The sequence below is a fragment of the Aricia agestis genome, chromosome 9, assembly GCF_905147365.1.
Source record: "Aricia agestis chromosome 9, ilAriAges1.1, whole genome shotgun sequence".
NCBI classification, from domain to species: domain Eukaryota; kingdom Metazoa; phylum Arthropoda; class Insecta; order Lepidoptera; family Lycaenidae; genus Aricia; species Aricia agestis.
In genome coordinates this window covers 469,619-487,060 of record NC_056414.1, presented here as the reverse complement: position 1 = coordinate 487,060, position 17,442 = coordinate 469,619, and the positions used below count along the sequence as shown (strand labels likewise).

General features: G+C 39.6%; 1 protein-coding gene across 1 annotated transcript in view; it reads left to right on the top strand.

Moving 5' to 3' along the window:
• Positions 1-17,442, top strand: part of LOC121730654 (zwei Ig domain protein zig-8-like) — a 272,454-nt gene that overhangs the window by 47,197 nt on the left and 207,815 nt on the right. The window lies entirely within an intron of this gene.

The following is a 17,442-nucleotide window of genomic DNA, read 5'->3' as shown; positions in this document are numbered from 1 at the left end:
TGTTAATGATAAGTTCATTTAGTACCTCGATCGTGGGAATGGCAGACACAGTAGAATTTCAATATGGGGCAGCCGGGTGCCGCTTGGGGATTGATGGGTTATCAGGTTGTTAGCGTCACCGAGTTACGGCGAGTTGTACAAATTAATAAGTTCAGCGGCGGCGGGCCGGTGCCGGTGCCGGCGTGTTTTTCCAGTTGACACACTTTTGCTATTTCCACAGCCTGCTTACTGCTATAAAATGTATTAGGACCTGCGCAGTCTACTTTGCATTATAAATATCCATTTTATTTAAACTAGATGACATTATATTTAGGTACTAGACTGAGCCGTTTATATGTTTATATAGAAGCCTATTATAGACGGTGCTAAAATTAAATCTAGATAAAGTCTACAAAGAAGCCATCATTGTGGATTCGATAATAGAGAACAAACTTAGCATTTAGAAGCCGCTGATGATTCCGAGCCGAAAGTGCGAAACACATTACGCGATAGTACAGCAACACTAATGACGCCTCGCAAAAATGTCCCGATTGGTGTTCGCCAATTTTTTGAAAATTGGGTCACCTATTTCAGCGGCCGACCGAGTGTCTTAGATTTATGGCTCCGGCTCGGAGCTAAAACTAATAAACTGTGTGTCGCTACACGAGCGCTGCCGTGCATCATCGTGCGCCACTGTGCGCCATCGTGCGTTTGACAAACAGCTAGGCCTGAGATTTACTATAGATCTCGTTGGAGCACTGTTTCTGGCTGACACGATATGGCGGCTGGACATTTCGCGTTGTGTTCCCACGAATGAGTCTAAATCAGCGGGTACATCGAGGGTATATGTGTGCAGGACCTAAATAATACTAAAAGCGTCATCTCCAGCTACAACGGGTAAAAGTAATTTTCTGCAAACCGAACCGAGCCATTCACACCTAAATATAAAACCGGCACAGCGTGTTTATTCGAAGCCAGTTTCGGTACGAGGACACTTTACACAAAAAATGAAAAACAAAAGTTTAGCGGAACCCAATTTCAGCATAACATCCGCGCTGTGCACTAATCTGAATATGAAATCCGGAGATCTACATAGTGTCGTTGATGTGCACGTTATACGGTGGCGGAGGGCGGCCGTCAATTTTACGACTACCCTCCGGGGCCTGCATCATCTGCAGGATTTAAACGACATCAACTTCTCATATTTTAGCGCAAAGATCGGAGATAGGAGCGCAACCTCAGCTCCTATCTTTCCCTCCGATGAATTTGGAGTGTACGAAGTGTATTATATTCCTGCACAGTCAGCGGAAACCCCGCCGGCCCGAGTTAGACGATGATGATGGCAGCTGCGTTTGTGTAAAAATAGAAAAGCATATCGCTCGCAATTGTCGGTCGCTTCCCTTTCAAACACGATCCGACCGCATTTTTATTAAAAAATATTTCTCCTTTTTTTCTCTATTGTATTGCAAAAATGCAAAAAACAAGTGCATTGTGATGTACCCATACGCTTTTCTCCGCCTAATTGCTCCTCGCGTAGCCTGGGGCCTCGTGCGGGGCACGGCGGAGCCCGGAGCCGGCGCGGCGGGCGGGTCATCGCGGGCGGCTCGCGAGTCGTGCCGTATCTAGTCGTTACCGACTTCTGTAGCCGACGTCCGGTTTTATGACGGATATAATTATTGTTTTCATCTTTACCTTCCCTGAAATTGTTTAAAGTCCCATATATCAGGCACTCACAAGAGCCATCTCACATGCTCGTACCCGATGCCTCGACAATGACACGCAATAATAATGACGACGCATCCTCTAATTCACCCAACTCCGGATCCCCAACCCCAAAGTGTTAGACACATTAAAACGTAACGAGGCGGCGATTATCACCCCTTCCATCGGCGTTCAATTTCTAAACCAAAGACGACCGTTCCTGCGAATGTCGACTCTCCGCCGCGGGGATAGGGGCGGCTGCATCTGCGGGGGTAATCTCCTTTTAAATTTTTATCCCGCGGTGTGATGAATGCGTCGCGAAGTGTTGGCGGTCCCGCCACTCAGCATAATGGCGCGTTCTCACTTCATCCGCGTTGTTTTGGGGTTGCGCGTAAACGTCGGGGGACATGCTTGTATATTAGTGCTTTCTAATTACTCGCCATTCTCGTGAGTGCCTCCTATGATTTCGTCAGATCGAGTGCTCCTCCTGTAACCCCTTCGAGTTATTAGCGCATCTTGCGTAATGGAATTTAAATGAACTTGCACTGTTTTGCCTTTGGAAGTATTTCCCATTAAATAAAGTGATAACTAGCACGTACAAAATCAGCAGTCTATCGAAGTGTTGTATTTTAATGCGTCGTTTAAGTTGTGTTCCCGACTTCCCCTCCGGTTGAATATGAACAATGGCCGTACATCTATTGGAGATAGCGCCCAAAGATTTTTGGAATCCGTCCAATTTACAAAGTATTACACGTTACAAAGTGTATTTTGAAATAGCGCTGTTGGGCGAAATCTACAGTTCAGTTGGGCAAAACGGATTTCATTTTTCAACCCTTTTAGTGATTGACTTTTGTTTCACAGTGGAATTAAAAAGTTTTCAGACGAACATACAAACGAACGAAACTTTTCGAAGTCGGTTAAAATACTGTTTTGCTACTAAAATGTTTATGCAGGGGTTTTCCATGGCCTTTCAAAGTCAAAGTCGCAAGTTTTATCTCGAGATGTCTAAATCAGTTTAGACGTTTTCCAAACTTTGATCTTTGTTCGTCCCTTATTTCGGAAAACAAACTTATGTATGCGATTTGTAAGTCAGATGTAAGGCGCCGAACATTCCCGAACATCGTCGAACAACTCCGAGGAGACCAATAAAACTACGTGGCGATATTTCTCCGCTAACCTGACGGCAAATAAAACACTTAGCAGAAATTACTTTAGTTTATGATCGGAGTTTGTATCCGACTGGAGTCGCAGATCTGTTGTTATCGGCCGGGAAACTTGTGTAGCGTTTTAAAACATTATTTTGTTTTAATGTTATCATTAAAATAAAGGATTTTGTTTTTTATTTATGTCTATTTATTTTTGTTGTAAATCCGAATAAGTGAACGGCTCCTGTATAAATATCCCGAAAGTCCCGAAAGTGAGGTCGGAAAGTTAGCGATTTCCGAGCGGAGCCGCGGCGCGCCATTATCATGTAAAATGGCGCAATGTTCGCCCACAATTTGTATTCGATGCTGCCCGCCCATGAAAAATGGCCGCTGGTACAGTCCGTCACTTCTAAACCTTTTGAACCTTCCTGTCCTCGCAATAAGGTCGAGTAATATCGTGTCCCGGTCGTCCGTGCCGAGTACCCGGTCCGACACTTTAAAATACTTAGCGCACGTTGCCCGCCGTTAGTGTCTAGCTTTTATTTAGTATTTCGGTGGCTAAATTGAACGTGACTGTCCTTCATAACCGGCCCATGAATACAAAGTCCAATTTTAACAACGGAAATTATAATTATGCTAACTTCTGCAATACGGGACTAGAATCAGAACATGACGCATTCCTCTAATGGATTGTGCTAAGTAATGTTCTGGAAATCCTGTTTTCGTAGTAGGTTTTTTGTATATAATCTACTTTCGCCTACCCCGTTGAGATAGTCTCAGAACATGGTCTTGTACTGAAGACGTATGACAGCGATGGATTCCTAATTGAAATTCAGCTTTGAATTATTATTCTGTACCGTAAAATATCGTGCGTTTAAATACACTAAACACGGCGCGCTGTTTTATTGAATGTTGTCGAATCTGACGTGGGAGAGCCATGCTTCGGCAGGAATGGGCCGGCTCGACCGGAGAAATACCACGTTCTCACAGAAAACCGGTGTGAAACAGCGCTTGTGCTGTGTTTCGCCGAGTGAATGAGTTTACCGCAGGCCCAATTCCCTATTCCCTTCCCTACCCTCCCCTATTACCCTATTCTCTATTAAAAGGCCGGCAATGCACCTGCAGCTCTTCTGATGCTGCGAGTGTCCATGAGCGACGGAAGTTGTTTTCCATCAGGTGACCCGTTTGCTCGTTTGCCCCCTTATTTCATTTAAAAAAATCTGGGTCGACTTACGCATTGGTGAATCGAGATTCGAGACTTAGGTGTAGAGCTGGAAGTTGCAACCCTAATGTTTTCCTATACACTCAGCACTTACTTACGATGTTACATGGGGCACACTAAAAGTTTTGCACTTCTAGCTAATCGGAACTATTGGAGTTTTGAATGTTATATTTTTTTAAACCTTGCAACCTTCCTAGCAACATAAAATAAGATTGGCGGGAAATCATTTGTCAATTGTTTTTTATCACGCATCAAAGTTCTACGTATGCAACGAAATTGGAATTAAGTCGAAAAGATTTTAGAGCGATGATTTTTTATGATTTTAAAAGATCTCTCTCCGCAAGACTGTGCTGCTCGTCATCAAAATGCTTTTGGGAAGAAAGTACCTTGTTTGAGCACCGTGAGGAGATTGTATACTGAATTTGAGAGAGGTCGAGTTTCTTTACATGACGAATTTCGTGAAGGACGGCCTTCAACTGCCGTCAACGAAATTAATGTGGCTACTGTTAAGCGGCTAATTGAAGAAAACCCGCAGATTACCTATGAGACAATTTGAGGACTATTGGGGATTGGTATGAGCCAAATTAAAAAAAAATTACACGAAGAATTGTGAGTTCGGAGACTTTATTGTCGTTGGACCCCTCATGAACTGACAGCGGAGCAGAAGCGGGCTCGCGTGGAATGGTGCTCACAGATGCTACTGAAGCACGCCCACGGACATTCTAATGCTGTTTATGACATTGTCACAGGAGACGAAACGTGGATTTGTTGTTTTGAACCAGAAAAAGAACAGAAATCTTGTGAGTGGGTGTTTGAAAATGAGAACAAGCCAACAAAGGCAGGCGAGAAACGTTGGTAAGAAAATGATCGCGTTTTTTTTCTGACCTACGGATCCCATCTGTACAATTCCACTTGGAGATCAAAAGAGTGTTAATGCCGAGTGGTATTCTACCATTTGTTTACCCAGGATATTAGAAAAGATTCGCGAAAGACGACCAAAAAGCCGCATTCTCCTACATCACGACAACGCCTCTTCACACACGGCCAACAAAACAAAGTCATTTTTAGGTTCCGAAAAATCACAACTCGTCACCCATCCTGCACATAGCCCCGACCTAGCACCCTGTGATTTCTGTATTTTTCCCAAAATTAAAGATTTAATGAGAGGTTTCACTTTTACCAACTCCGAAGAGGCAGTGATAGCGTTCAATCAGCACGTAGAAAACATGCCTTCAGATCTGTGGTCCTCCTGTTTTAAAAAATGGTTCGATCGCATAAAAAAATGTTTAGAATGTAAAGGAGAGTATTTTGAAAAGCAATAAACATAATATTTTGGTTAGAACACGTCGTTTTTTTAAGTTACACAAAACTTTCAGTGTGACCTACGTATTAATAATTACTTAAATATTATAAAATTCAATGAACATTAAGCGCCTGTGCTCTCGACAGTGGAGTGCGGGCGTGCGGGAGGGCCGCGATAATCCTCGGCTTACATCCTCCGTTTGTTTATGCCATGAATATTCATCACGCCACAGACGAGGGAGGCCCAGACACGGCGAGACGTGATACCGACGTTTACTCTCTAGAATACTGTCAGTCTAACAACTCTACACCATCTTAGTATTTTGCTCCTGCTTGAATCTCGTTGAAAGTTTTGTATTATTTAGTAAAAGGGCCGGCGATTACGAAACATTTCCCGTAAAGATATGAAGTAGTACTAGGAATAAACTCTCCGACACAACAAGCGGTCGCTCGTGACTCGTGAGTCGTGTCTTATGGAGGCTTCTTAAATTTGCAAAAAGAATTTTCAAAATTTGCAAATAAGGTCACAATGGCCATCCAGATTTTAAATTTAGTACATCCGGACCATTTATCGATATCAGTCTATAAAGTAAATTGATTGTATTCTTTATTCAAATAATTTCCTAACTTGTCGTGTTTGTAATGGGATGGTCCTTGATCGTATCGGTTCCGTCGCTGTAGTCTCATGTGTGCGCTGTTTATGATCGTCTGCTGTCGTTAAAGCGAATGGTGCGTGTAATCACTTTTTAACCGATCACAAGCGCCCGCCCCCGCCCCCGCCCCGCCGCCCCAACGCTCCGCTACCGCCCCGTGTACACGAACTGTGTGATGTGTCGCGTTTTATTGTGGGGGATCACTGAAGTCGGAACAAATTCGCCAACAATAGATACTTTGTTTACAGCGTACATAATAATATTAGGTGTGCATTTGAATTTCAGAAAATTTCTTCTCATTTCTCTTGGGAGTGTCTCAGTTTCAGGTTTAAAAATATCAACTTTAACTTAATCCAGGTTTAGTTTTTAGGTTAAAGATTATATGTCACGTGTCGTCTGCTAAATTGACCTTGTTTCCGAGGAATACGAGATGCTGCCTTTTAGAAAAAGAAGCTGAGGATCTGCGGAAAAACATCTCAGATTTTATGGAGCGCAGCCAAATTATATATTTACTGGAAGCCAAAAGTAGCATTAAGGCCATTATTATGCAAAAACGTGCAGGTACGCTAATGTGACCTCGAAAGTCACCGCCGGCCCCATTAGCCGTGACTTTTGGCGACGACTGCACCGAAATGTAGTTAGGAGGAACTTCACTTCAGAAACTGCACAAACTTTTCTATTTCGTGACATAAAAACTGTTTCCCGTCTGCGAGAGGTACTAGTGCATTAGACTTATAAGCTTTCGACTTTATTTTAAAACTCCTCCTGACTTTGTTCGCCTTCCCCGGCAGTAACGTTACCCGGAATTTGCAAAAGTGTACCTTTTCGAAGAGTCCCACTTTTTTCCGTGTATTTTATACTCGGTCGTTCGGAACCACTTTAGCATCAAACGGGACGAAGTTCCATTGTCTCCGCTGTAGCCGAACTTCTGTAGCGTTCACAATACAACAGAGAGACAATCACAACTGCAGTTTAACATCTAGGGAGTTTCATAATTTATTGCACTTAATAATTAATAGCAGCAGTCCCCCGCCTCCGTCGAAACGGTCCCTCGCCGAAACGAACGAAAGCAGTGTCGTGTAGTCTGCAGTTTTTAACATCGGTTTTGTTCGATTAAGTCCTTTGATAGTAACGGGATAGATCTTATTGGAAGTCGAGATTTGCATTCCCCCGCCGCCATTGTCCGCTCCGAACTGTCGAACAAAGCTTCTCCATTCAATTCCTCATGTTTTCTTTTGAGTACTTCGGGTCCCCGGGAAAGTATTATTGAAGTTCGTGTCGTGATACAATTGTTGTTTCAGTTGCAGTCCGCTTGTCGATCGATATTTCTCTCTCCCTTAGCAATACAACTTTATTGTCCCACACTCGACACACTTTTTATATTACTTTTATGATTATTGACTTGTACTCTTAGGAAACCCTTTTCTAACGTAGCAGTTAGCTAAATAGATACGTAATTGTGTAGCTAATACTATCCTACGTATTGGCTACACGAACAATTACAGTCCCCTGTCGGTTCTCTTCCGCTAGTGTTTTCGATACAGGGTAATTAAATGATATCGGGCGAAGTTAGAAACTATTCTGCACTTCACACGACGCCAGATAGCTTTACATTAGTTTCGTATTGGCTTTAAATTGATCTCTTGAGTGTTTTTAAATCGTTTAAACGTATTATTGCAATAGTTATTAAAGTTGTATTTTATTATCGCAGTTTTCTCATGTTAGGGGCGTGCTTCCTACACCGAAACAATACGTAATAATGACTTATAACACGAGCAAATTATGGGGAGCATAAAATGGGATTATGATAAGATGGAAGTGTAAGATAGAGGAACATCAAACGACATTGTATGCGTTACCTGGCGGTATCGGTGCAGGAGCTGGAATCGTTAAACGTGCAGTTAATATACAATCTGTGCTGGCGCGGGTTTGAATGTGCCCGCTTATTGCTTTTACTTTGTAAGATTTAGTTTATGCAACTATTAAAATATTTTGATAGTACTCACTTATTTGTAGTTTGTTTTATATTTATTTTTGAGTTTGTTGTAATAAATACTTACAAGCACACTATGTTAGATGGCCCTGTAACTATAGATTGACACCTCCGTGGTCTAGTGATATAGAGCGCGGCTCTTGACTCGAAGGTCATGGGTTCTATTCTCGCGTTGGAAACATGTTATTTCCAAGTTTGGTTAGGACAATGCAGGCTGATCACCTGATTGTCTGATAAGTAAGATGATCCATCCTGCGCCTGATCTCTCGCCGGTCGTGTCGGTCTTCCATCCCACTGGGTTAGGAGAGTAAAAGAATAGAGAGTGCTCTTGTGCACTGCGCACACACTTGGGCACTATAAAATTACTCCTGCGTAGCTGGCCTGGTTTCAATGAAACCGGCCACCGTCACCGCAATCGGTGTGGGAGCTAATATTCTTATATAGATTGACTATTGAAAAATACAAGAGATTAAAGCATTAGATGTCGTTTTTAATTTATAACCTCCCGTTTTTCCTGATATATAAACTCTTACACTTACGTCGTCGTGTAAGGTAAAGCGGTAGGAAAAAAGTTTATAGTTCGTTCACTTTTTATATCGTAATTATTCGGTATATAATATGGTCGGACTGTTTATTGTGCTCCCTGGAATTTATTATAATTACTTTTCATCCAAACTCGGACTGGAATTTGAATAATGTGGTGCGACCGCGGTGGGCGGCGAAGCGGGGGCGCGGAGGGAGAAGGAGTCGAGAGATGAAATGAGTGGTCCAAAACTATTTCAATACTTTATGAATGTTTTACATGTCATAAGCGCTATTCGATGGGGAGTGTCGAAAAACTTACGGCGAAAATATGCTAAAGTCACCGCGGAACACTCACTAAGTAAAACTTCGTTAATCGCGACTCAACCCTATAATTTTACTCTTAAAATAATTAATTAATTAGATTAGACTAAGTCTGGAAGACTGAAAGCCGTGGGTCGCCAAAATCGCTGCGACTAGAAATCGTTATAAACAATACGTAATTTGGGCGGAAATGTGACATTAGACATAGAGCAGAGAGCTGTGTGTCACAAGCGTGACGCCGAGTGTGACGCTGTGACACCACATCAAAGCCACCGTCGGTTACCGAATGCAATTTCACTGCGGTTGTGTTTATCGGTGATATAACTATCCGAGTATAAAATAAAGAAATACACATTTTCTAATGAAAATATAAAATTCTCGTGTCACAATGTTAGTCCGCGTACTCCTCCGAAACGGCTTTACTGATTTTAACCAACTTTTATAAGCATATTCAGTGGGTCTGAGAATCGGCTACTGGGTACTTTTTATATTGATAAGTGCATTTGTTGAATAAATAATAGTAAATTATTACAACTCGAGACTAACGGCGACCATTGTTTGTGCGACGGGATAGCGATGGACGTTGCCATGGTGAGATACTTATTTAGTCACTTCAATAAAATAATACGGGCAAAATAACTACTTTATATGGCAAAGAAACGTTTGCTGGGACAGCTTGTAATGAAAAAAAAATGTACAACAGCACATCATGATGTGGACTGTGGTCAACAAAGTTGACGAGTTTTATATTATTTGCTAGGCGTCCTATCACCACTTGCTCTTGCGTTGTAAAGTCGAATAAAACTTACGAATGAAATGTAAAATACTATTCATTAAAGCAATAATTGAAAATTTCACCGGCGCTAATAAACTTGAGTAAATGTTGCAGTAATTTTATCAGCAATTCAGGTATTTAGTTTGTTACACAATAATTAGTGCGGCGGGCACAGTCCGCTATAAACAGCCACGCCTATTACCGAACAGTTCATCAGCGACCCATCAGTTATTAACCAAATGGAATACTGAGTTTGGTTCACTTGCTAATTTACGATTTATGACTATTAGCGTTAGTTCACACTAAGACTAGACCCGGCGGTTTAGGAATGTGCTTCATTTATTAGCGAGATAACGAGCGATAGATACGAGATTCAGCGCACGAGTTTCTCTTTAGACTTGCTCAACGTTCTCATAATATATTATTGTATTGGAGTCAACCGGTAATATTACAGGTTAAACTATACAAAGTTTGCTTGTCTCTGTCCGGAATATCGAAAACGTCACGCGGCAGATGAAGACAGCGGACCTTGAATACGCTGAGTAGTTTAAAAGTAGACGGCAAACTCAATTCGTCCTTCATAATTCACTCCCATAACGGGGCGAAGCTAACACCAGCCGGTAATGGTCTCGAGTATGATTTACCTCGCGCTGCAGCCAAAAACTGAGTTCATGCGATTATTGAAGATGTTACGTCCATAACGAGAATTTACGGCGCGACCTTGTTTTTCCCAGTTTCCTTGTGCGGGGTATTTTGATCCTCCACTCGATAATAAGTTTTTTACCCGGCTGTTTTCCTCTACCACTCAGCACTAATCTGTAAATTAAGTTAGAGTGCTGGCGTTGTAAACATGTACAGAAAGTTCGCAGCATAAATTTTTGAACGTCGATGAGTGGCGCCTCTACCAGAATGTAAAAGAATTTAGGGTGATCCTATGGGCGTTCACTCGTGTAATGGATTTTGATTCCTCATAAATATACTGGTTTCATATGGGGTCTGTTTTATTTGGTAGTGCTTACCAGTTTGAAGTAGATCCTAGCTATCCCTCGCATATAAGTGACCGCCCTCATAAAAAATAGATAAGTTAAAACCCTAGCCACAACAAGTTACCAAAGCATATAATAAGAGTGTTGTTTTGAAATAAGAAGATGGCGTCTAATAATTTCACAGAGAATTGAGATCCTTAATCTCTAACCCTCCAAAAAACAATCCGAACAATGGAGCACAGTAAATAAAATGATAATTTCCGCGTGGCCCCAAATGCTAATACGCCCGAGATATATTTATGTTCATTTATTACGACAATAACTCACAACAATCTGCTGGAACACTTAACGTGACGTATAAATATGTGCTCGCCGGCTTTCCTTGAGGCAGTTAAAACTTCTTTAGTTGTGTCGTAGTTGACACGAGAGAGTTAGCTATAATAATATAATACACCGTTATTACTTTTTTAATGGGCAAAACGCAAGTATCAGACGTCTTCCGGTCGCGTCATCTGGCAACACAGGAATGCTAGCAACACCGGAACTTCCTTCACTTCTGTCTTCATATTCGTCCCTTTGCAATGGACGCAACAACTATTCTTCTATAAACGTAATTAAACCTTATCTTTATGTTTATTTTGTTGTATTTTACATCTAATGTCTTATACAGTCCACAAGTTTAAAGTAGTAACACAAACACCGTCCAGATTGATTATGTCTCCGATAACTTTAATGTCATCAAGCTTATAGCTTTAAATACCTAGATTCAAATATCATCACCCTGCTTGTTCACTTCCAACAAAACTACAGATCACACAATTGGAAAACCTAATGATTGTTTTATGTTTGGTTTGTTCGTGTATTTTAGTATATAATGTAAATATACGTCATACAATACAATTAACTGTCTCTAGGGAATAATGGATATAGGGATAGCCATAGAAACTCTCTGAGTGCTAGCTCTATTAGTTCAACACTTCAACTAGAATACAGCAAAAGTTAAAAAACGCAAAGTAAACGTATACAATATACATGAATAAAATATACTTTTATCGCGATACATATTCATATTTGTAAAATGAGAATGCAATTCTGAAAAATTGTTTGAAGTCGAATACCGAGTAACACAAAATATACAGCATTTTTGTATTTCCCGCACATTTTTGCTATTGTTTATTAAATATTATACATTAAAGTTGAAATATTTTGCATCATTCATTAACTTTTGTAATGAAATGATACACTATTACAAGGTTTTAAAAACAATTAATATCCCAAATGTAACTGAAACAAACCTGGTACTATTTAAAATAATTAAATACAAATGTAATTTTGCAAGTTCATAAATAAGTAAAAAGTCAGGTTTAAGGTTTTTATTGCTAATCATTTATGAATTATGAATAGCTTCATTGGCTATGTTTTGTGTTTTGTACAATTAATATAAGTAACTAAAGTTAACATGACCATTAATAAATAAAACCAGCCAAGTGCGTGTCAGGCCACGCGCAATATAGGGTTCCGTAGTACCGCTAGTTTTTTTTTAACTTTTGTTTGGTCAATGAATGTACATACTACTAACAACATCATCATCATCAAAGGAATTTGAACAAAAAGTTCCTTTATACTTTGCCAAATACATTTTTTTTAGTTGATCGACTATGACTCAATAACTTATGAAGTCAACTTAGCCGTGATAGTTTTCCTTTTTAATTCAGCATATTTCCTACTCCCGTGAATTTTCTCACATTTCCAGGAAAAATAAGGGTTCTTTGTTGACTACGGAACCCTAAAAAGGTAATTAAAAATCGAATCTTTCTTTATTTTTTTTATTTGCATTTTATAATCTCTTCTAATATATAAAATTCTCGTGTCACAATGTTAGTTACCGTAAGTTCCCCCGAAGTGGCTTTACTGATTTTTACCAAATTTTATATGAATAGTCAGTAGGTCTGAGAATCAGCTACTGGCTATTTTTTATATTGATTAGTGTATTTATTGTTGAATAATTAAAGTGAATATTAAAACTCCAGACTGACGGCGACCACTGTTTGTGTGACGATATGGCGATGCACGTTGCCATGGTGCCAAACTATATATATATATATATATATATATATATATATATATATATATATATATATATATATATATATATATATATATATATATATATATATATATATATATATATATATATCGAGTGCATCGAGCTAATATAATTTTAAAATTATGCTTTTATCATATATATTTTTAACAAATAAAACGTTACACACACTATGACACTACTACTAGGAAAAATGACAGATTTTTGAGTGACAAGACTATACATACGAATTATACTCTTTTATTTATGGTTGAAGCTGTTGACAACAAGTTGACAAATTGAAAATGGATTATTGTTTTTTTTATTTAATTTTAGATACTATTAGACAATGATTAAACGGCCAGTCTGAGATCAGCTAAGTCCCAGAGACAAGAATTGAAAAAAAACTATGATGAAGTCAATATTTTTTACAAAATATAGGTAGTAGTCCTAATGTCGTTGCAAGTAAGGTCAAATTTCGACCATTAGGCGATCTCTAGTTATATAAAATCATTATAAAATAATGTGGGCGAAATATTTTTAAATAATATATATATTTTTTTAATTTGCAATCAGTCTCTTGATTATAAGAAGATGTGTTGAGCATGGTTTTTCATTTTAGGTCTCTCCACAGTAGGAGACACCTTTCAGTTTTACCAGCGGTCTTTTAGGCTTTGTATATCAGAGCGCTTGCTATAGGTAATATTCAGTAGTTGGTTGGCTAAGTCATTTGGGTGATTTTCAAGTCGGTGGTTATAGGCGGTAGAGGCGTGTTTTATTTCCTCTTTTACTGTTCTCATATTTAGTTGTTCGTGTATCTCAGCATTGGTGATAAACCATGGCCCATTAGCTACACTTTTCAAGATAGTGTTCTGTAGTCTTTGCAGGATGGCAATGCTGGAGTTGAATGCACTCCCCCATAGCTCTATGCCATAGGTCCATATAGGTTTAAGAATGGCTTTATATAATTATATCAATAGCTTGTTTTCGATCGATAGTTTAGACTTTAGGGCTTCGTCCTAGCAGCCAGTGTATTGACTTATATCGGTAGTTCAATTCATCTCGTTTTGCTTTATAATATGGCAAAAGAACGTTTGTAGGGACAGCTAGTCTTATATATAAAATTCTCGTGTCACAATGTAAGTTACCATACTCCTCCGAAAGTCGAAACGGCTTTAAACTCAAAATGAACATATTCTTGTCTTATCTTATCTTACTGATTTTTACCAAATTTTATATTCATATTCAATAGGTCTGAGAATCGGCTACTGGTTACTTTTTAATTATAAACTTATTGATTAGTGCATTTGTTGAATAAATACATTACATCTCGAGACTGACGGCGACAATTGTTTGTGCGACGGGATAGCGATGGACGTCGCGTTGCCATGGTGCCATACTTATTTAGTCACTTTAATAAAATAATATGGGCGAAATACTTTATATCACAAAACAACGTTTGCCGGGACTGCTAGTGATAATATAAAGATAGCAAACATCTACATTCTTAAAGCTCCACAAGAAATACAGGCACTTGATTGGACTCTTGATTGCAGATTATTTGCACGTCAATCAGATTTTCACAGGCCAATTTATTTGCCCTCGACTACTGCACTAATGATAACTGCCAATACGGGGCAGGCAACAATCTCATCAACCCGGATTAGGAGTTTATAGTCCTATTACTGTTAGTACAAGTCTAAATCTACTAGTTGTCTTTGAAGGGCCTTTGCTTACATATCTTTAGTAAGTCGGAGTTAAGTAGATGGGTGCTTTGCGATAGAAAACGAATCTGGAGACAGATGCCTTTCTTCCTAAAAATATCAATAAAATTTAGTAAAAATTAAAAAAAAAAATATGGTGTGATTCGCATTGGTGTCAACTCGTGCGCATGTCATTCGGATAGCTAATATTCATAACATTCCCATTGTCAAGAACCGAGTAGGTGATATCTCGGACAAGGGAAATTACCGCCCTATATCGCTTGCTACTGTAGTGGCTAAAGTGTTGGACAGTGTGCTTGACTCATATCTGCAAAAATATCTGGAAGTGCATGATGGGCAGTTTGGGTTCAGACCTAGACTGTCCACGGAAAGTGCTAACTTGAGTCTCAAGCATACTGTCCAATACTATACAAGCCGTAGGACACCGGTTTACGCATGCTTTCTGGATCTTTCAAAGGCATTTGACCTCGTTTCATATGATGTACTTTGGAAGAAAATGGAGAGCATGGGTATACCGGTAGATATTATAAATATTTTTCGTTACTGGTATCGGAATCAGACGAATCACGTGAAATGGGCCAATAGACTCTCTAGGGCGTACAGGTTGAATTGCGGTGTGAGACAGGGGGGTTTATCGTCTCCTAAGCTATTCAATCTGTACGTGAATGATCTCATAGTGGAGCTCAGCAGTATGCGTGTCGGATGCAAGGTTGGTGGTGTTAGCGTTAACAACATTAGCTACGCGGACGACATGGTATTGCTGAGTCCCACTGCGAGAGGAATTCGGGAGATGCTGAAGGTGTGTGAGAGATACGCTGATTCGCATGGCCTGACATATAATGTCAACAAAAGTGAAATTATGATCTTTAAGGCCGCTGGTAAGTATCCCGAGTCCATACCTCCAATATACCTCGGCGGAAAGGAGCTGAATAGAGTATTTAATTTTAAATATCTCGGCCATATACTTACCGACGACCTTAAAGATGACCTAGATATTGAACGGGAGCGGAGGGCTTTGGCGGTGCGAGGTAATATGCTGGCCCGCAGGTTCGCACGTTGTACGGATGAAGTGAAGATCACACTCTTTAAAGCGTTCTGTCAGAATCTGTACACGGGCGGCCTGTGGATCAGCTATACCAAAGCATCTCTAAACACCCTTCGCATCCAATATAACAATATCTTCAGGATGATGCTGAAACTTCCCCGATTTTGTAGTGCGTCCGAGATGTTTGCACAAGCAAGGACGGATGGCTTCCGGGCACTCTTGCGCAAGAAAGCTGCATCTCTAATAAATCGCGTAAGGGGAAGTAACAACAGCATCCTGAAGATTGTGGCAGATGATCCGCATGCACCTATATTAAGGAACTATGTGCGGATAATGAACGAATTTGAGAGCAGACCTCCAGGATATATTCGCTCATAGTTCTAAATGAGGTGCATGATTTTTGTTTAGTTTTAATTATTTACTTTAAGTTATGTTTTGTTCTTTTTAAATAACCCTAATAATTTTTAATTTATGTAATACTAACCAATGGACCACACTGTAGTCTGAAATAAAGATATTTGATTTGATTTGATTTTGATTTGATAACATGTCAGTAACATGAGTAGGACAAACGACGGTTGCCCAATAATGTTTCCTAGGATGGAGTAAGAGGTTAATTCCCCTCTCCGGCAGAAACTAGTTAACTACAATCTTGATTAGCTTTTAACTTTGAATGGAATATTTATAGAAATCAGTGGTTCCGCAGCGGCGGCGGTAAATCCCGCTGTCAGTGAGATACCCCGACAGCGGCTATCGTAAATCTGTCCGGTACCCCGTGCACCCCAGCACCCCCGCGCTCTTATCCCCCGCACCTCTGCACCCCCGCGCCCCTGCACCCCTGCACCCCTGCAGCCCCTGAGATAAACGGCGTTAATGTTTAAAGAGTTCACTTATTGTGGTTATCGTTCCGCTCCGTTGGCCTTCTCTGTTGGATTTGTACTCATTTATCATTCCTATTATTTATTAAGCAGTCGTTCGTATAACAGATCCACTGAAAAGGATAAAACTGCTTAAAGCATAGGATTTCTCAAGTGTATCATTATAAATAAATAAATAAAATAAAAAGCCTTTTATTTGCTCCAAATACTAAATTAAATTACATATTATTTTAAAATTTGCAATTATGATGAAAAATTCATTTACTACATTCCATAAATATCACATTCTACATAAATTTAATAGCATATTTAATTATTAATGTTAAAAATATAATTATTGTTTGTATTTGCAATTATAAAAAATTTATTTACATAATATATGCTTAAGGCTCCAGTAGCGGTTCCATGCGATTGACATCCTTCTCTCAATTTCTTTACCGTCTGTATCGTGAAATGATATTAGTTTTCCCAGATAAATATATTCTGCGACGTAGGCAATTTCATGGTCGTCTATTTTTACCTGCTTTTCTACATAGTTAGTCATTATTTTTGTTTTTTCAAAGTTGATTTCTAAGCCGACTTTTTTTACTAATTCGATGCAGAGTATTGAGCATTTCCTCTATCTCTGATGCATTGTTTGAAAAAATCACGATGTCGTCTGCGAATCTCAGGTGACTTAGATATTTGTTGTTTATGTTTATGCCAGATTCAGCCCAATTCACCAGCTGTAGGACGAGTTCCAGTCCGGCTATGAATATTTTTGGAGATAGAGGGTCACCTTGTCTTGTGCCTCTACATATTTCAAAGTACGGCCCAGTCCTGTCAAGTTTGATTCGACTTTTACAATTTTTGTAGATGTTAATGAATAAGTGGATATAATTATGTCTCGTCAATTCCATGATATTGTAGGGCACTAGCAATCCCAGCCCAAGCCCAAGTGTACCATTGCCCAGCTTTAATTCCAAAACAATCTTATCCAAAACGGGTCTTAATCCCGAGCAGCACTAATGAGTAAAGGATCACCGGTTGAGTAATACAAATGATAGCTACTAGAGGCGGTCGATGATTTAGCATTTCGTCTATGAGACTGCGCCCGGTTATACCGATAGT